We start from the raw sequence: 21194 nt of genomic DNA, 5'->3' as shown, positions 1-21194 counted from the left end.
ACGAAAACTGCATGATGTCAGCACAGTTGGACACAACGATTATCACTCAAAAGATGGCTTTGAGCGATTTTTGAGCGAAAATCGTTGTGTCTAAAGGGGCCTTAAGGGATGGGAAGAAGATCACATGATTGGCAGATGGGATGTCTTGTTACAACTATTGAACACCACAGTCCTTGGGTTACATGAGCGTGGGGTACAACAGGGGTTATAATCTGCAGTGAAAATGAAGTGTAATTTGTAGATTACTTATAATGCTCACTTGTTCTTAAGGACTCATTCACACGAGAGTGAAACAAACGCCGCAGTTACCCGTGCACAAAAATCACAGCTGTGTGGAAAAATAGCGTGAACAGGCGATTTCCAGCTATTAAGTCCCGAGCTTGGTTAGCGGTAAAATTGCCCATTCACATGATCAAGAGCTGCATGGTGCATGTTATCCAGCTCCCATAGGATTCTACTGAAACTCCTGCGCATTGTACACTAAAGATGGGTCAGGCCCTATCTGTTTACGCAGCTGGGAATTTCAGGTGCAGGATTCCAGTCACGCATGTCTTAATATTTTCCGTGCAATTTTTCTTTTTTTTTACGCACTTAAAATTTTCCCGTCTGAACGTTTTCTTGGGAATTCATTGGTTTTATTAGCCGTGATTTTTTTGCGTGGGTAATACGGCGTGCGTTTAATGCTCGTGGAAAAAGGGCCTAAATAGAACACACAACCCCTTTAAATGGTCTCCACTCGGCTTTCAACAAACTATGCATAAATCATAATGCATGCAAATATAAGAAACTGAATATCATCAGAAAAAAATGCTTTTTTCTCCACCTATTAGGTTCTTTCACTCCTCCCCCCTTTTCCTTCTAAACTGCTCAGTCACTCTGAAAAATCTATTAAGATACTATTAAAATCTGTCTTAGTAGACAAGACAGGCTAGTGGTTCACTGACAGATTACATGCTGCTCATAGAAGTCTACGGGGAAGAGGCAGGAGGAGCTGCTTGAAGGAGAAGCAACATACATGTTGCTACAGAGAATAGTGTTTTACTGTCTCACAGCTACTGGATTCACATCTACAATGCTCAATACTTCTCTAGAATGTCTTCTGTCCTGGTGCTTCTCTGAAAATGAGGGATAGAGTTAGGGAAGCACGATCTCATCTTCTCTGTATGTGCAATGGAAAGCAGGCATAATAGGTAGCCTACATCCACTAGCTCAGGAAAAAGTGAGACTTATAGATAGAGCCTGCAGAGGGAAAACTGCTGAAAAATTCTGTACATAAGTCAGATAATAGCCAGACATAGCCAGGCTACTCCTCATATAGGGTACACAGTTTATTCTGAAAATTCAACAGAAAGCTGAGGTATGCAATAAGGACCTGGACACCTTCCCTTCAATGTTCAATATGAAACATTCTTCTATATATACTGCATTTTGTATAGCATAAATATAATTATTTTGGAGTCAAATAGAAAAAAATGTTTGCTATTGTATTTTTGAATATATTTGTACATCTTTCTCCGTACAGTGAAAATAATGTATTAACTAGAGATGAGCGAGTATACTCGGTAAAGGCAATTGCTCGAGCGAGCATTGCCTTTATCGAGTACCTGCCCGCTCGAGATGAAAGTATCGGGTGCCGGCGCGGGGGAGCGGTGAGTAGCGGCTGTCAGCAGGAGGGAGCGGGGGGGGGGGGAGAGGGAGGGAGAGATCTCCCCTCCGTTCGGCTCCACTCTCCCCCGCAGCTCCCTGCCCGCCGCCGGCACCCGAACCTTCAGTCTCGAGCGGGCAGGTACTCGCTAAAGGCAATGCTTGCTCGAGCAATTGCCTTTAGTGAGTATACTCACTCATCTCTAGTATTAACTTTATTTTACAGTACAGGTTAATATACAACCCCACTTCCCAAAAAGTTGGGACGCTGTGTAAAATGTAAATAAATGTAAAGAGAAAAAGCATGCAATTATTTGGAAATCTCATATAACCATATTTTATTTACAATAAAATATAGAACACATATCAGAAGGCACTTTTATGTTGAGGAACATTTTTTTTAAGATTGTTCCATAATTAGACAGTTTTTCACAGATTGGTGAATCTCTGACCATCTTTGACTCAGAGACACTCTGCTCTTTTTATACACAGTCATGTGACTTAGTAGAAAATTGACCCTCCAGCTGCTTTTGTTTCATATTACGTACTTTTCCAGCCTCTTGTTAACACTCTCGCAACATTTTTGAGAGGTGTTGTTGACATCATTTTCTAAATGAGTTAATTTTTTTTTTTTATGAAATGGAAAAATGTCTCACTTTCAACTTCTGATATGTGTTCTATGTTCTATTGTGAATAAAATATGGTTATATGAGATTTCCAAATAATTGAGTTATTTTTCCTTTACATTTTACATAGCATCCTAACTTTTTTGAAATAGAGGTTGTATATACTGTATCTTGGCCAATCCCTCAGCTTCATATTCATCCAATGTATCACTTTTGTTCTATGCGTAGAGGCAATGAAAGATTAAAGATCAAAAGGAACCAGCAGTATTTTCTAAGGTTCTTTTAATCTTGTATGGAGGTGTCACATAGTACACTCCAAAGTCCATAAAAGTACATGCAACGCGTTTCGGCGTATACAATGTTGCAGGTACTTTTATGGACTTTGGAGTGTACTATGTGACACCTCCATACAAGCTTAAAAGAACCTTAGAAAATACTGCTGGTTCCTTTTGATGCTTGATGTTTCATTGCTAACTACACCGTAAAAGGAGGGGATTGGGCATGATTGGTTTTGAATTTAGAGATACACTGGAATTTATGCTTAGAAACCTTTTCCCTGCAAGTTTTAAACTATCAGACAAATTTATATTATTAGTCATAAATTTTCCTTTTCTTTAATCTTATTTCATGTCTGAATTTATGTTTTGTATATTTGCTATATGTTCAATGGATTTAATATATACAAAAACACACAACTGCAGGGTGTGTGTCCAATTAGATGACATTATTTCCCCCTGATTGCATACAAAATATGAGGCTATGAGTAAGGACATTACTGTCAGAAACACGTTAGCCAGCACTGCTTTATCCACTTGCCACTATCCATGCTTGTTGGAATGTTTCACAGAACATTGAATAAAGGAATCATATTGTTTTGCCAAAAAGTGCTGGACTGTGTATTTATTTTGGACATAGATGAAACCTTCTATTCTGCAGCATATCATATACCTCGTATTAATTTTTAATCATTTTTTTAGGGATTATTTTGGAATACGTTTGTACGGCTTACAACATACAATGGAAATAATATATAATAAATAATAGAGATGAGCGAACCTACTCGGCCACGCCCCTTTTCCGCCCGAGCGTTGCAATTTTCGAGTACTTCCGTACTCGGGCGAAAAGATTCGGGGGGCGCCGTGGGTGAGTGGCGGGTTGCAGCGGGGAGTGGGGGGGAGAGGGAGAGAGAGAGCTCCCCCCTGTTCCCCGCTGCTACCCCCTGCTCCGCCACGCCTCCCCCGCCCCCCGGCACCCCCCGGCGCCCCCCGAATCTTTTCACCCGAGTACGGAAGTACTCGAAAATCGCGGTGCTCGATCAAGTAATTACTCGAAACGAGTAGGTTCGCTAATCTCTAATAAATAACAAAATATTATAGATATAATAAATAATATATAAAAAATAACTTTATTCTGACATAAGAGATTGCAGACGATTGGTTACAGAACCTAATGAAATTTCATGAACAATATTGATCAATGGTCTCAGGGAATCACCCCCTCCCTAAATTTCTCTACTAATCCCACAAATTTCCTTCTCTCTCTCATTTTCTTTGGCTTTCCACTTTAGAAAATGTATATAATTTCATATAATTTTGGACTAAATGGGACAAGAGGGGAGGGGGTGGAACTCGGTGAGCTCTCTCAGGGGGTCCATAGGGCCAGAGGACAGGACCTGCTAGACGAGAAGTCACCAGACAAAATACAGAAGACTATTGAAAGGTTTATTTTGTTCTATAGATAAATACATAGAATGGACAGAAGAAGACACCAATCTAGTGATGTCAATTATGTATGCAGATTCTCTCTGTATTTACAAACAGTCACATTTTTATTTAATATCTTGTTCTCAAGTCGAACTGTATTCTGTACACGAAAGTTCAATAAAATCTTTTTGAACATAAAAATAACTTTATTCTGCAGGTCAATATGATTAGAATAATACCAAATTTATATAGTTTTTTAAAATTATTCCTTTATTGAAATTCTTAGGAAATAATTAACATAACAAACGTGAGAGGTAACAGCCTGGTCTAAAACAAAGACTCAATAGACATATCACAATATGGGAACGATGGGTATAACAGAGTGTGTACATTTAAAATAATTGCATGAGTGCACAAAAAGATAAAAAGTTAAAATTAAAAATAATAGGAGTAGGAGTAAAGTGTCCACCATCACTGAGTACCATAGAAAGGAAAAGGAAACCGAAAGAAGCAAGGGTTGGACAGCTCAAAACACACCATATTGTCTCCCATGGAATACTGGTTCAGCACAAGCAACGCATCTCTGAAAAAAGAACAATGTAGGTAGTCTCTACACTATAGTGGGGTTTTAGCCAAATATTCTATTCAAGGTGCTCCGGAAGAAAATGAGGAGGTTTTAGTATTGTATCTATAAGAATATAGTTCCTCCAAATGATATGTAAGATTAATGGAATTAATAAGGTGTTCAAAGAAGGTGCATAGAATTGTTCATTTTGCCAAGTCTAGCAGGAGTTAGATACCAGCACATAAATATTCTTTATGAGGACTCCTGATGCCTGATTCCATGTGAATCTTTTTTATTCCAAGAGCCATCCTATATTCATTCAGTTGGAATTGATGTTTAAAATGTTGTTCCCATAGTTGCATATGAAGAGATTTGCTTAAAGAAACTAGGGGGGAAAAATTGTCAGAAAAGAGAAAGGTGCCTTTGGATGCCCGGGAATGTGAAGTAAAAAAGAGCAGATTTGGGGAAAGCAAGCTTATGAATATGTAGGGATGGAAAAGTGTGTTGCAATCTTAGAAAGGCAATAAGCATACTACTAGGTATTGGAAATGACCTACAAAGTGTGGGAAAATCTAATATGGATTAATTTTTAATTGAAATCGCCGATTTTCCTTATGCGCAGAGATTCCCAACCTCCAAATTCAAAGTCTGTAAGGGTGGAAGATAAAAACTTAAAGGGGTTGTCCCGCGATGACAAGTTAAGTTAAACACTTCTGTATGGCCATATACATGCACTTTGTAATATACATCGTGCATGAAATATGTGCCATACAGAAGTTATATACTCACCTTCCCTGCGCTGGCGTCCCCGTCTCCATGGTGCCGTCTAATTTCAGCGTCTAATCGCCCGATTAGACGCGCTTGTGCACAAGGGTCTTCTCCCTTCTGGTCGGTCCGGGCACAAGCGGTGTTCTGGCTCCACCCCCTTCTATGCGTCATCGCGTAGCTCCGCCCTATCACGTGTGCCGATTCCAGCCAATCAGGAGGCTGGAATCGGCAATGGACCGCACAGAGCCCACGGTGCACCATGGGAGAAGATCCGCGGTACATCGTGGGTGAAGATCCCGGCGGCCATCTTGGAGGAAAAGAAGGAAGAAGTTGCAGAGAGGGGGGCCTATGCAAAAAAAACAACCCGTTTCGGCGCGGGACAACCCCTTTAAAGGAAGGATCGAGATTGGAATCAGAGTTGCTGATGAGAGATGCTGATGATGGCAAAACCATTATTTTAACCGCTGCTATCTTTCCCACCCAGGAAATAAAGCGTTTATGGAAGTTACGAGTTGTGGATTGTTGTTAAATATGGGCTATTACATTTTGCTGAATGTATAGGAGCTGGGGTTTGTTTAATAAATACCTAGATAAGGTATGGAAAGGTCATTCCATACATATAAGAAGGAATTAATTATATGTTGCCTAATTTTATCATCAATCCAACACCCAGCAATTGTGATTTTTTTTTTATTGTTTACCCTATAGTGTGACATTTTTCCAAGATCAGAAATTACAGATGTTTTAAAGAGGAGATAGGATCCCTTAAAACTAAGATGACGTAATCTGCATATAGTCCTATTTTGTGTTTCTGGTGTCCTAATTTAATTACTTTGGTGTTATTATTAGTTCCAATCTGTTCCGCCACAGGTACTATAAGAAGGGCAAAAATAAGGGAGGAGAAAGGGTAGCCCTGTCGAATACCGTTAGAAATTGTAAATAAGGGGGAAATGCACCCAGATCAAAAAACCTATGTAGATGGTGCTGAATATAACAACAATATCGCAGATTTAATGGGACAAGAGATACCAAATTGCCTAAAGCAGCCTCTAAATATCCTCAATGAATCCGATCAAATGCCTTTTTCTGCATCTAGGGCTAGGAATAAGGAATTTCAGCAGTCTTAATGAGATTCAGGAACCGTCAGGTTCCATTGAGAGCCTGTCTCTGTGGGACAAAACCTACTTGATCAGCAGCAACTTACGTTATAAGACTAGAAAGGAGTCAGATGCTGAGGATCTTATGTTTCAAAGGTATTTATTGGATTATAACACAAAGAAAAGTTTGGCACTAATCTGCCGCAGAGGCCCCACGCAGGGGGATATAGAATTGCTTGAAAGTGCAGAAGTCCATATAACAATATAACAGTGGGTACAACAATCCAAACATGTAACAGTTTACTAGGTCTGCATTCTATGAGGTAAAGGTCAATAGGGTAGCAAGTACATTCTATAGTTATCTTAGTTTCTTATATGATGTTGAGGATCGTACCATAAATGTTTACATCAGTATTCAATAGGGAGATAGGACAAAAATTGGCTGGGGAAGTAATTACTTTGGCCTGGTTTGGGTAAAGTGACAATGAGGGACTCTAACATTTCAGAGGGAAAGACACCCTTATCCATTGCCTCATCAAACCCCGTCACCAGAGATGGGGTTTTTATAATAACCATTAGAACAGCCATCTGGGCCCGTGAATTTGAAAGGTTTTAACGTTTTGATTACCTCTAGAATTTCCCACCTAGAAAGTGGTGTAGAAAGACAGGCAAGTTGGTGGGATGACAGGCATGGGAGATTAATGTTCTGGAAAAATTTGAAATTTCTTTTAATTACGGTTGATTCATATTTGTATCTTCTCTTAGATAATAAAGAGAGGAGTAGCATGAGGCCTGGCTTGATAGAATGTCTATTAGAACACGGTATGCAGATTAGTAGTGTTCCCAATGCTGCTCACAGAAGGATATTTATCCCCAGCAAGTTACTCTTGTGGTCCACAAATGGATGAGTCATGAATGTATATATTGCAGAAAATGACAAAAATTGATATGCATGGTTTGGTTATGAGCTATATGGCTATATGTGACATTGTAGTCTCCCATACTACAATCAGAATTTCCTGTTTATAATTGGTGCAGCAGAAAGTATATATAGCTTTTTTTTTTTTTTTTTTTTAAAGGTTAAAAAGAATTTCAATATAAGGAACAAACAGGATAAGAAAAGTTGTACATTTCATTGTGTAATGAAACATTTAGAGAAAAGGAAAGAAATGGATTGGAATACAATTTTTAAAATGGCAAATACCAGAAGACATAGGATAGTAAAAGGTTAAGAAGCTTGCGCCTTTTAATACATTTGTTACACGTCACACTAGTTGTCACAGAGTGTTTTGAATGCAGTACTATAACAACCCCTTAAGGACCAAACCCATTTGTACCTTAAGAACCAAGCCAAATTTTGGAAATCTAGCACTTGTTACTTTAACAAAGAATAACTCTTTACGGGTTTTGCATATCCAAGTAATTCTGACATTGTTTTTTCGACACATATTGTACTTCCTTTAGGTGGTAAAAGTAGATTGATACAATTTGTATATTTTTATTGAAAGTACCAAATTTGCGAAAAAGTTTAAAAATTTGGCGTGTTTTCCTATTTTCAGTATATGTATACTGTACAATTTTTAAAATTAAATATATATTTTCAACTGTTTACTTTATTTTGGAAACATATTTCTAATTTTTTGGGATTTTTGCCGAATTTAGGAGACTTACAAATCTAACAGTAATTATTAAAATTTTGAAATACATTTTCTTTTTATACACCAACCCAAGTTTGCAGAGTCTCATAGGTGTCAACCTAGAATTTGACCCCATTTTGAAAAATAGACCCATGAATGTATTCATTGAGGAATGTTGTTGGTATTTTTATTCTACATTTTTTGCAAGAATTAATGCAAAGTATGTGCAAAATATTAAACTTTCATTTTTTTTCACAAATGTGTCCTTTGGAAAACAGTTTTTTTGTGCAGAGCACATGAAAACTGAGAGATACACCACAAAATTGATAACCCTGTTTCTCCATTGCTCAGAAATATGCTCATTGTGCCCGTAATCCAATGTGGGGACACATGGCAGGGCCCAAAATACAAGGAGCACCCGGGAGTGTTCAGAACACAAATTTTGTTGGTGAATCCTTCAGGCCCCATTGCAAACTTGTAGAGGCACTGCACGGCTAAAACAAGAGAAAACCCCAGCAAATGACCCCATTTTGAAAACTAGACAACCTTACGTATTCGTCTAGGGCAGGGGTGTCAAACTCATTTTCACCTAGGGCCACATCAGGGTTATGGTGACCATCAAAGGTCTGATTGTAAGGCCGCCTGCAGATGGCCGGGTCGGATCCCGGTGAGAGTGGGGAGAGAATTCTCCTCCAGCTGCCCCCCCTCCCTGCTGGTCATGTGCATCGTTTGCCCGACACTCGTTATGTAAATGGTCTTAAGTGCAGACAAAGTAGTGGGAGAAAGGACCTATGCTGGGTGTCTGAGACAAACACACACCAATACTGAGGCGATGAGGGAGGATTTCCAGCTCAGCTAAATAGGGACGTAATTGCCCATGCCTTACAGGTGAGCTGGGATCACTGGAGAAGATAACCCTTCACATGCTGGAGAGAAGTGTGCAGCAGTTCATGTTATAAAGAAAGCAGGATGATGCGTGCGTCTGAGAAGCTGGCCTAATACCTCTCAACAGTAAGCACCCAAAACGTCACAATCTATAGATCATATACAAGCATAGAGTGTATCTCCCTATTTTGTAAGACGGTCAGTAACATACAGCCTCCTAGACTTTCCTGCATAGCCTGTCTCTCTGTCCAGACTGGGAATGGGAGACCGTTAGGATGCTGCAGCATCTGATTTGAAGTTCTGTGTGGCACTGAGCCCAGGTGATTAGATTATTTTTGAGCATTATTTTGTATGGGTACTTAGCTTTTATTCTGCCTGCACTAGTGTCTAGGATGCTGCTCTGCAAAGGTGCTATTTATTTTTATCTCTGTGTCTTGCCTGCAGGTTTGTTACTCCTACAGCTATTGCTATTGGATACCCAGGCTGTCTATTTTCCAGGATATCCTATCAGAGGTTTTGCTATATTTCCACTCTGGAGTGGAATGGCCATCTCAGGCCTACTCAGGTCCATGGAAGGCTTCAGTCTCCTGACCGCATGGACCTTCCACCGCGCTTAGACCAAGCATTGGTCAGCACCCACTCCTGCCTGGCTGCCTCCTGCTCAGCTGCTCTGCTTCGGCTGGGTGACATTCTCGCTCCCGCTCCAGAGTGGAGCTGTGACCTGAGGACTACTGAGGGCCTCTAAAGCCTCCAGATTCCCTGCCGCCTGGATCTCACGCCACGTGCGGACCAGCTCTTGCCCTCGCCTAACCATCCAGCTCTGCTGTGCCCCTGCTCCAGATTGGAGTGGTGTCCTGTTGCCTGCTGAGGCCCATTGAAGCCTCCGGATTCCCAGCCTTGATCTCTGTGCCGCAGCTGAGTTGCTCACTCACACTGCGCTACTTGGCCCACTTTCAATACCCCTCCGATAATTAGATCAGTGCTCTGCCAGTTCCACTGCTCGCCAGGACTCCTGCCAGATCTTGAGTCCTAACAAGTTCTGGGGAAGCCCCAGAAACCGTGGGCTCAATTTTTGGGCCCACCCAGTGCTGCATCAAACCTACAACCACAGAAGACATCAGTGGAAAAGGACAACAAGTGGGATCCATCAGCTCTCCAACTCCTTCAGAGCCACATTGACTGGACACCAAAGAGGTAGACAGACCCTCAGCCTCCGCCCCCAGACACCGAGCGTGAACACCCCCATGCCCGCCATCAGTCGGCTGAGGTTTACTTCCATTACCTGGCCCAGCCAGCACCCACAGCTCTGTTCAGAGTCCTAACACAGCCTACCCTACCCTGGCTTGAGTTACTCCTGCCCGGCCATGGCTCAGTAGACTCGACCTGTTGCCCACCGTGACTGACCCGATCACCACACAACCCGGTCCTGACGTGATACTACCCGGACAAAGCCCTGCAAACATTTACAGACTCACCGCTATGCCACAAGGGCCTGCCCAACCACAAGGAGAAGGAAAGCGGAGACTCTGGCACTGCTGACCTCCCAGTCCCCTATCTATCGAGGATGGATACCGCAGTATAAACTGCCAAAGACTGCCTCCCTACTTCATTCCATTCCATACGCCTCATCATCCAAAATGACTGTTTCCATCCATCACTCATCACTAACGCCTAACTACTCCACAAAGACTGCTTCCTTTCCACTGCAAACACGCCATCACCTGCAATGACTGCATCTTCACTCCACTGTTTGTGCTCCTGGTTTTTGCTTTTTCTCCATTTTTTGCACCAACCACTTCTCACTTCCCTCACTTACACTTCATCACCCGCAACAGCCCGCCCCACATGCACCCTGCCCTACCAGTCCCACTGCTCACTTGAGCAAGCTTCACAGTTAGTAATGGCAGCTCAATGGGTCAGGAGACAGGTAGTCTACACTAAGGGGCCCCAATATCGTACATATCAGCAGCATTTTTCCTACCACAGCCTCTATCAGCATCCTCATCATAAGCCTCAACGCGTTCTTCATACGCCCACCTTCAATTTACTCCATCCATATCAGTCCCTCTCTCCTCTCCTCGCCCATGCACAGTTCACATGCATTATTGACCTTCCTAAAATCCCTCCATCCCCCTGACACTGCCACCTTCCCCTGCCTCCTTTCAATGTGCTCTGGAATTCCCAGTCTGCGTGTAACAAATTACCAACTATCCATGACCTCTTCACAACCTAATGCCTCAACCTCCTAGCCCTCACTGAAACATGGATACAGCAGCCCGACACTACATTGTGCCAATCACTGCACTGGCTGCCCAACCACCACAGAACTCAATTCAAACTCCTAATCCTCACCCACAAAGGACTCCATGGCACTGTGCCACAGTAAATTGCTTCCCTCCTGTCCATACATCACCCTGCCCATGCGCTTCGTTCCACTAAGACTAAACGCCCCATAATACAAACCTCTCAAACCTGTCTCCAGGAGCTCTCCAGAGCTGCATCTGTCCTCTAGAACACACTACCCCAAAATATCCTAACAATTTCCAAGGCATAGAACTTCAGACGTGCCTTAAAAACTCACCTCTTCAAAGAAGCTTACCAAGTCCCCTCACCCCTTAGAAAATGCCCTCTTGCCCCTCCCACCACATGCCTGGACTATTGTCTACCTACGGTACCCCACACTCTCCACTTTTCCTACCATGTATACCTCCTTTACCTATACCCTTCCTTGTTGCATCTAAGTTTATTGATACATGCCCTCCCATTTCTATTGTTCCCCACAAACATGAACACTATATTGTATGCAACTGTTGTTTCCTATTAATTTGATTACTATCTGTTACTGTTGTACCGTCTGTGCTCCCCTGTGTTCTAAAAGCACTGCGGAATAAGTTTAGACTATACAAATAAAGACTATTATTATTATTATTAGTGGATGCATTTTCTGAATGTTTTTCTAACCATAGTCTGTATATGGCAACCCTGACATCCAGATCAGACAGTTACCTGTGACAGAGCCACAACTAAGGGACTCTCACTTATTTTTAACAGGTGTTTTGAAGTGATGCAAAATAAACCAACTTCACAATAGAAAACACTCCTTTTCTATTGACCATTTTGCTGAACTATGCCCCTCTAGTGGCTCAAAAGGGTCACTACAGTGGTTCCACTGCCAATATATATACTGTACTAGTCACTTTTGTTTTGCCTTTACAGTTTTTATATTTGTATTCGGATGTAACAGGTCAAATGGATATGCATGGACATCAGTCTGGATACCAAACAGCATCTGAAGAGTAAAAATTAGTCTTGCCCTTTCATAACGTACGCTCTATTTTCTGACACAATATTCGAAAAATATATATAGTATAAAATTAATATTAAGATGATCACTGGGTATTCAGTATTGCTGTCTCCTTGTTGTTCCTGGTGTTCAAAGTACTTCACTTTGTTTAACTTTGCATTAGGCATGCAACTGTTGCATACTTCCGAAAATTAATCCCTATGTCATCCCTAGGTAATGAAAAACTGCCTAGATGTGCGGTAGATGTTGAAAGGACACACTTTTCAGCATTCTTGAAACCCATAACAATCTAATTGAACATGTATACTCATGTGTATATATACACCATGCACAATGCCTCAGAAGTAAAATAAATCTTGATGCAGGGTCCCTGTAGCTGGTGGAAGACGCAGGATTGCTCAAAAATAACAATACTTTCTCCTAAATATCCAAGCATGTGCACAATTTTCTAAAAGAGGCTGTGGCACTCGATCAGTGTCTTTTTCTTCTCTAGCCATTATCTCATTGCCCAACCTATCTAGGTTGCACAGCTGCTGGTTTGGCAGCACCTGCTACTTATTGCGCCTATTCCGCTTCACCACATACAGAAATAAGAAACTATCTATTAGAACAATTACTCCTCCAATCTCCTCACTGGATCTTCTTCGAAGTAGCTCCACTTCCTTCCTTTTTTCTTCTACGCCACCAATATCTCGATCTAGTGTAAGGATCAAACAAAACTAGAAAAGGGCTTAATATTTATATTTTCTGTGCAGCTCTAGCCACAGCCATATCCAGAGTACATTGTTGCTCCTCTTAACTGAAAAGAAGAAAAATAGCACAAATAAATAACACATTACTACATTGTCTGACACACCATGCACATGAAAAAATGATACCCCATGCAGTAAAAATGTAGGCCTCATACACATTTCTGTATTTAAAGGGGTTTTGTCATTAAAAAGAAAAAAATTCTATACTCATCTATTTCTCCCCTGTCAGTCTCCTTACCACATCTTCTCCTGGCTGAGCTTCTGCAGTGTCCCCGGGGTCACCTCACTGCATGTCAGCTGGCTTGTTCTGAAAGTTGCATTCCTGACATTCTTTTTTTCAGGCCGTTCAGTGAAGGTCACGTAGTTCACTGGGGAGGAAGGAATGCTAATCTATTTTAGAGACAGCTCGCATGAACGATCTCTGAAGTAGATCGGCCCTCCCCCTGCTGGCCTGTAAACTGTACATTGGCTGGCAAGAAGAAGACTGATGGCAATGTACGTAACTCACAGGAAGGAGAAGAATCCGCCAAGTGACCCCCCCCCCCCCCAGCACAGCAGGAGACAGGAGAAGACAGGAGAGGTGAAGATCTGGTAAGTAGACTGATGGGGGAGGAATAGGTAAGTATAGAATGTTTTTTTAATGACAGAACCCCTTTAAAATATCAAACATACCCTGACTATTGTGTTAACATGATAAATTCTTATGTATGGCCATATTTCCATATTAAATATACATAGATAAAGCAAATCAAAGCAATATTCATCAGTGGCTATATTTCAGACTGTACACTTGGTGGGGCTATCGGTTGAGTTCTGGCATCAAATATGAAACAGGTCAGTGCTCACAAAAGAGTTCTATATTGCTTATTGTATTACTAGTCCAAATTGCACATGGTCTTCCACATGAGACCCCAGCTTTCCTATAGACTGTTAACAGGCACTTATTTTCTGCTCTATACAGCACTTAAAAGAAGGCAGATAGCAAAATATGTTTTACAGTATAAATGATTCACTGTAGACTATGCAAAATGCCCCTGGCTGTTCCTTCTGTTCAACTGTGTTCAGGTTCCTTTATGCCAAGCCGCTGGTCCACCACACAGGAGAATGTCTAGCACACCAATGGCTGTCTGTTCCAGTTAAATGCATTCTGCTTAATAAGTGCAAGAGTCAAAAATTGTTCAGTAAGTAGAGCCTTATTTTACAGAGACGAGAAAGAACTATTTAAAGTGAAATGATTGTAAAGTGAGGAAGTGCTGTATTTCTTATTACTGACACATACTATTAACTGAGAATAATATGTAATGCATTGCAATAAGTCTTCTGTGATGACAGATTTATTTAAGCAGCTTGGATGACCTGACAGCATACAGTATTCAATAAGTGAATTAGTATTACATATTACTGGCGGAGATATAATTATGATCAGATCGCCAATCATACAGAATCCATGATTTGAACAAACAATGAACTGAAAAATAAGGTCTCTTTATATAACTCCAGAATTTTTATACATATTCACAATTCAGTGAGATTATCTGGTCTACAGGATTCAGAATGTAATGAAGATAAAGCCAAGAGATACGTTATAATAAATTAATTCCTTGAGCAATGTATGCATGAACAGCAATTGAGGACTGAAGCATGCATATACTGAAGAAAAGAAGTAGACTGTCTCACAGCAGCAATTAAATAGACCCTTCACATTAAAATCAAGTAGGTGAGTCCTGACAATGCACAGATCTATAAGACAAAATGACTGATGGTACACTGTGCTCACAATCCATGTAATAAAAAAGTTCTACCTGATACTGACTTCTGTGCTGCTCTACAGAAACACCAAAGAGATTTGCTGAACTATGCAGATAGTGTATAGAATACTAATAGAACACATATTTAGAGTATAACTATTACAAGCCACTGCTACAGTAGCATGCTGTTTTTAAAAAGCACAATGCACAGAATCAACGCAAAATGTTTCTATTGTGAATCCACATGACGGCTAATTCTTGTAACTATTCAGCCACAAGTCTAATTGTTGCTAAAGTACTGAATAGGGTAACATTACCTTGGTTATCAATTTGCAAAAATTATAGAGTAATTATATTCCTTTGTCTTATGTAAACATATTAAACTATATAACATACATGTATGGAAAATCTACACATTTCCTGTGCTAAATATATTTCAGACTGAAACAGATAGCTGGATACATTTGTGGCTATTGCAAAAAGGAAATAGAAATCTCTGCACTCCACTAGGGTTACATTGATTTATCAGGATTCCAGCTCTTATAAAAACAAACATCAAAGACTAAAGATCTCCTTTGAGGAAACACTGCAGTGTCACATATTAGCAGTATCTGTACATTACTCTGATACAATGTGACACAATGGGGCTTTTTATGAGAACTAGAGCAAAGTAATAAGACAAAAAGGCGTTCCCTAAACTGGGAATGATAGACCAGACATTTGGTGAAAAGGGATAGAAATACAGAAGAACAAACAGAATATTATAAGTATACAAGGAGATCCTTACTGAAAAAATAAAAAGAAAATATATGCCCATAGAAAAGGGTTACTCCATAAACATGGAGACCATGTTGTATCCAAATCCTTAATGCTCTGCTTATACAGGGTGTTTCACTTGTGTAATTGCACAATACTGGTGTTCAGGACAATGATATCTCACAAGAGTAAATGTTGACACCTACCGTGGTTCTTGGTGAATTTAGAGTCATTACAGAACATGTTGAAAGTGTCCACTGATGACTTCCAAGCACTTTTGAATCCTGAGCTTCATGTTGTCTAAAGTGCACTGCAACATGCCGTGCAACATCTAATGTTATTCTTCAGTCCACCAATGGTGCGGGGTTTATTGGCAAACACTTTACCATTTAAGTGCCCCCAGGAAAAAGTCTGTCAGTATAAGGTACAGTGATCATGGTGACTATAGACTTTTAGAGATGATTCTGTCTGCAGAGAAAAAACAAATTTCCGTTATGCTCTAATTCGACATGTGACAATGCTCTTGGTCTTGCTGGAAGTAACTATTCTGTAGCTCTTCATCATCCATCATCCAGCTGCTTCTTGAATACATGCAGATTTATGTTCGGTGTTGATGATGTCATTGAAGATAGGGCTGATGATGCGGAGGTGCACAACCACACACCAACTTTTAAGATTTGCAGTGGTTTTTCGTGGATTTCATGCAGGTTAGCTGTGGCTCAAATATGTGTGTTTTAGCTATTCATATAGCCATACAGTTGAAACCATGCTTCATCTATAAACCATGTGATGTCCAACAGTTCCTGATGTTGACCTAAATTTTTCTGGAATCACTCCCCATATGCCACATGCTTTACTATATTAGGCAGCTGCAATTCCTGAACATCCGTGACATGGTAGGGTTTTCAACTTGCTCAGTAGCTCTTTGACATGCTGCCAAGGAAATGTAAACTGCACACCAGTAGATGCTTCCCTCTGAAGAACAATACTCATGTAGGGGAAAACAGGATGAGTCATCAATAAACAGTAGACTCCTGAAAATGAGTTCAGATTTACAGTTGTGGCCAAAAGTTTTGAGACTTGAACAAATTTTAGTTTTGTCTGCTGCTCCAGTTTTTTTTAAGATCTTTTAGTCAGATGTTTCTATGTTATACTAAAGTTCAATCATAACAATTTCATACGTTTTTAAACCTTTATTGACAAATACATCAAGTTTAGGCAAATACTCAATGTTTACAATGTTGACCCTTATTTTTCAAGACCTCTGAAATTCACCCTTGTATGTTGGATATCAGCTTCTGGGCCAAATCCAGAATGATGGCAACTAATGATGAGTGGAATCGGGAGGATTTTACCAAAATCATTGTGAATCAGGAGGGCGGATTCAGGCTCCCACTAATGTCAATGAATAAAAATCAAGTTCACTAATTTGCCTTCCAGAAGCTCCTCCCAAATTACATGGGAATACAGGCACAAATCTGGGTAACTCTGTACAGGGGTGTCAAAGAAAACAAAACAAGATCCACATATGCTGCTTTTTAAAAAAAATAAGGTCATAAATTTTGCAAAGGACAAATTCTACCAGGTGAAGAGAATACCCATGCATGGGCCTTATGCAAGGAAAAGCTGTAGAACTACAGCTGTTTCTTGTGCTTTAGAAAGTTTTTGTTTTGGGGGAATAAGAAGGAAGGAAACATGGTGGAAGCAGGAGAAGGTGAGCAGTAGCAGCACCACCAGCAACAGCACTGTGAGGACAGAGTGTTTTTATCATGGAAACATAACAGCTCGAGATCTGTATTTCCATATTGACATATTTTTAATTTCAGGGCAAGTAGGAAAAGGAAACATGGAGGAAGCAAGAGAAGGACAGCAGCATAAACAGCATCACCACCGCCACCAACAGCAACAGCACCTTGAAAGCACAGTGTATTTGTTTTATTTAAACCTATATTCAGTCAAATGTGATTAATAATTGCCAGCGTGCCAATTAATCAGTAGAATCTGCCATACAGTGCACAAGTCAGGTGAATTATTCTATATTATCACCCTTCTCTTCCTGCTCTTCTTTTTCTATACTTCTCCCATGGGTGGAGAAGACACCACCTTTCTTGCCCAAAGCCATCCTTCCTGTGGTGTTGAGTAATGTCGGAATGGACAGACAGTTGGGAGGTTGGTATCTCTTCCTCCTCCTTTGACAACATTTCATTGTTCCTGAGGGCCTAAAGTGTCTGTTCAAGCAGGAAGACCATAGGGATGGTCATACTGATCTGTGAACCATCATGACTGACCATTTTGGTTGCTTCCTTAAAGCAGGCTAAAACAGCACCAATATCATTGATCTGCAGCCACTCCACAGACGTCAAATGGCCAACCTTCATACAGAGCCCTCTAACGGCATACACTATCTGTTACTTCGCGATCTCTCTCTGATACTGACTTAGCCTCTGCAACGTGGAATTTCACTATGTATTCACGCCACAGTTGATGTGGCTGAGTAATAGCCCGACCTGTCTCTGCATCTTCACCAGACGAGAGTTGGCTGGTGTGAACGCCTAAAGTGCAAGCACACTGAGGAGGGGACAGACATGGATGAATGTCCCACAAGTCTCATGGGTACCATGAAACACAGACCACCATGTTCAGCTTCATGAACCACTTGCAGAATGTTGACCCATTGTGCTGTTAAAGATATGTAACACCCCTGGCTATGCTTGTTTGACCACGTGCTCATGGTCGGGTGAACCCTGCCACTGACAGTGCTCTGCAATGCCAGGGACATGTTCTCACTCTCATGGTGGTGCAGAGCAGGGATGGCTTTTTGAACAAAAAAATGTTGGTATTTATGGAGGTATTCTCCTTTACAGGTATTGTTTATAAGGGACAATATACACTTGGCAAAGAAAATCCATCCCAGAGAAGAAATTGTAGGAAGGGAATGAAACTTTCTATGTGTCATTGTAACATTGACATAAGTAAGTGATTACAATATCAGAGCAAAAGGATCATTTATTGTAGAAAGCTGAACACTTGAAGGGAGCCTCTAGTACCCTGTTGAGCAGCCTCTAGCTTGGATACAAGATGTGATACGGGCAGGCATGGAAACATACAGGTTCTGTATGGTATCCTAGAGCATATCACTCCACATTTGCTGTAACTGATCCTGTAGATCATGTAAACTTGAAGGCTGTTAAAGTTGGCATCCCAGATGTTCCCATACATGTTCTATTGGTGATAAATCTGGTGACTGGACAGCCATAGAAGTGTGACAATGTTGTGGAGACATTCCTATGACACCCTTATGTGTGCAGCTGAGCATTGTCTTGATGGAAAATACCTCTTGGAAGCCACCATGAGAGGAACACATGTGGCTGCAGGATGTCCAGAACAAATTGCTGAACTGTCCTGTCCCTCGTACCACTACTAGGGGTGGCTACCTGTCATACGTAATGGACCCACAGACCATTACACCAGTAGTGGTGGTAGTGTGCTTCTCCAAAGAAAAGGCAGAATTGATTTACTTCCCCCAGGATCTCTGCGCACGAACACAACTGTAGCCAGTGCCCAAATTAAACCTTGATTCATCTCTGAAGCCAACACACTTTTACTTCGTAGGAGTCCATTTTCATAGTTCACAACAGCACTTCAAATGGAGATGATGATGGGTGTCAATGGCAGTATATGTAATGGGCGCCACAAGACCAAATGTCCTTCAGTCAAGTGCCTGGAAATGGTTCTGACAGACACAAAGGCTTGTAACGATGGTGCCACCTGTCTGGATGGCGGACAATGAAACAGTTGGAGATGCTCATGCTTATCAGACAATCAGGCGATCCTCTCTAGTAAGCCTGGTTGCCTTGTGTTCATGCCCTCACACATCCACTGTTGGAAATATTTCCTAACAGTTTGATCAGAACAGCCATAGTGGCCGGTAATTCTTCGATACAACCGTCCTGCTTCAAGTAATCCAATAATGCGGCCTCTCTCAAACTTTGGCAACTGGGCAAAATCTCTTTGATTGCATCATAGAGGCGTCTAGTGGTCAACAAGTTCTACACAAGCAGAAAAAAAGAGGTTACTGCACACAAGTAGCCTCTGAGAGGTTTTTTATATCTCAGGTGACAAGACCATCCATCTAATTATACCACAACTCTAATCATTTGTTTACCTACCGGTAATGTAACTGCATGCCGAGTTTTGCAGCAAAACAACAACTCCTAGATGCTTGATTTTTGGGGGGACAAAGAATGTATAAGGCTGTATTGCAATTCAGTATGCGCAATAATATATATTCAAGGTAAACATTTCTTACAGAAAACCTGTAACAAATAAGACTGTACAATCTACTAAAATATACAGGTATTTCCACTGTCTGTCCGCTGAGGACTTCACCAAAGCAACATCCATCCTCTGGAACGCTCTACGACAAGGCATCCGGACAATTCCCGATGCATGAAATTTCAGACGTGCCTTAAAAACGCACCTCTTCAGGGAAGCATACCAAATCCCCTGACCTAGTCCCCTTGCCCCTCCCTATGGCTCCCCACACCTTCCACCCTTTCTATCGCATAGACCTCTACCCTGCACCTCCTTACCGCCCCACTCCGTTTGCCTTCTAATAACTGATTTCCACATGAAATCCCCTATCCCTGTGTTCCCCATGCCTTGCTCCTCCCCCCTGTACCTCCTGTACCACCCCCACTCCATTTGTATTGTTTTCATTTATCCCATGCCTGAAAGCGCTATGGAATAAGTTGGCGCTATACAAATAAAGATTATTATTATTATGTATTTGTGCTATTATTTTTTAGGTTCAAGAGGAGTTTAATCCGAGAACATAATGCATGATATGTCTGTTTCCGCAATAATCTGCTTAAGGAGGAAGTCTGTCAGGGTGATGAAGTCTCCCAGTCAGTCCCTTCTCTGCTCCCCCTACAACTGCACAGTTAAAAAAAATATCTAGGAGAGTTCCTGGTTTTATTAACTAGAAGTGTACTTGTTACATATGAATAATCACTGCCGGCAGTATGCTCAGTGTGAATTAGATTGCTAAATCATTGCACTCTTGTCACCTGCACATTCAGAATAGAACTATGCCATTGCTTAGGAATCAGCTACACAAAAAATATTCCATATCAGGCAAAGAGATCTGCTTTAATTTTTTGTAAACCTATTTGTACTATCTTCACTTTATCAGAATCTTCCTTGCCTTCCTTATCCAGATGTCTTTCAGCACCACTGAGCTGAACAGCGCCTTCTGCACAATGCCAGCCAATAGAGGAGCACTAGCCTCACTTCCTTGCACTCACCCCGCCTGTCTTGGAGCTGCTGAATTATTTTCAAAAGACAAGCCAGGGGCAAGGAGGGAGTGTCTCTGTGGTGGTTAATAAGAAACCAGAAGGAAGAAAAGGATAGAGCTCAGATCAAAGTAGGATGCTATCTTTACTTTTCACGTAAAACTATTTGTTGCATCCTATTTTACAGGCAAGCATTGTTTAGCTAAAAAAGAGGCAAAGTACGAAAAGAAAAAGTAAAATTAATCATGATAGCAGGCATAATGCTCTGAACAGAAAATGTAGAGGTAAATGGATAATAGAGTATTATATTAATTATTAATACACAATTTTGAAGAATGTGTTATCCATAGATACTGAAAAGGTCTAAAAAGATAATGCAGTCTTATACACACAAATATACTGCATAGTGTGTGTG

This window comes from Eleutherodactylus coqui, chromosome 1, assembly GCF_035609145.1.
Source record: "Eleutherodactylus coqui strain aEleCoq1 chromosome 1, aEleCoq1.hap1, whole genome shotgun sequence".
NCBI lineage: Eukaryota > Metazoa > Chordata > Amphibia > Anura > Eleutherodactylidae > Eleutherodactylus > Eleutherodactylus coqui.
This window is presented reverse-complemented; position numbering follows the sequence as displayed.